The sequence below is a fragment of the Muscardinus avellanarius genome, assembly GCF_963383645.1.
Source record: "Muscardinus avellanarius genome assembly, chromosome: 18".
In the NCBI taxonomy this organism is placed as follows: Eukaryota; Metazoa; Chordata; class Mammalia; order Rodentia; family Gliridae; genus Muscardinus; species Muscardinus avellanarius.
The window spans coordinates 3,700,478-3,701,218 of NC_137804.1; positions in this window are offsets into that span (position 1 = coordinate 3,700,478).

The following is a 741-nucleotide window of genomic DNA, read 5'->3' on the forward strand; positions in this document are numbered from 1 at the left end:
CAGTTTTTAGAAGTTATCATTTGTATACAGTGTGACTCTGTATACAGTATGACTTTGTATACAATGTGACTCTGAAGCCAGGTTTTCCTAAAGACTTCCATTAAGGCGCACAGGTGTTTTGTTTTTTTTGTACTGGGGCTTGAACCCAGGGGCGTTCTACCTCCAAACTATACTCCCAGTCCTATTTTATTTTTTATTTTGAAAGAAGGTCTCACCAAGTTGCTGAGGCTTATCTCCAACCTCCACCCTCCTGTCTCAGCCTCCCAACTCCTGGGACTCCCTGCGTGGACCACCACGCTGGGCATGGCATAGGTTTTGGAATCAGACCTGCGGCCGAATCTCTGCTCTGGGGACCTCAGCCGACCTTGTGAAAGTGTTTACTCCCTTCTAATAAAGTTGAGACGAAAGGCATTTCCTTCCCAAGACTTTATAGGCACACCATTAGGACCACAAGACTCAGTGGCAGAGCGCTTGCCCTGAATGCGCGGGGCCCTGGGTTCAGGGGGACAAAGACCTCAGGAGGTCATAGTCACCCGCTACTGGGCCTGGGGACCTGGGGTGGACGGGGAGCGCCTGTTCCTCCAGGCTCGCCACCAGGGGGCGCGCGAGGCCCTCGGCTGCGACCGGGGCCGCCTTAAAGCGCCCGTCTCTTCGGGTCTCCGGTACCGGCGATTCCGGGCTGCGCATGCGCGCCCAGCCCCGCGGGCGCGATTGGCGGGCAGGCTGCGGGCGCGGTGTGCG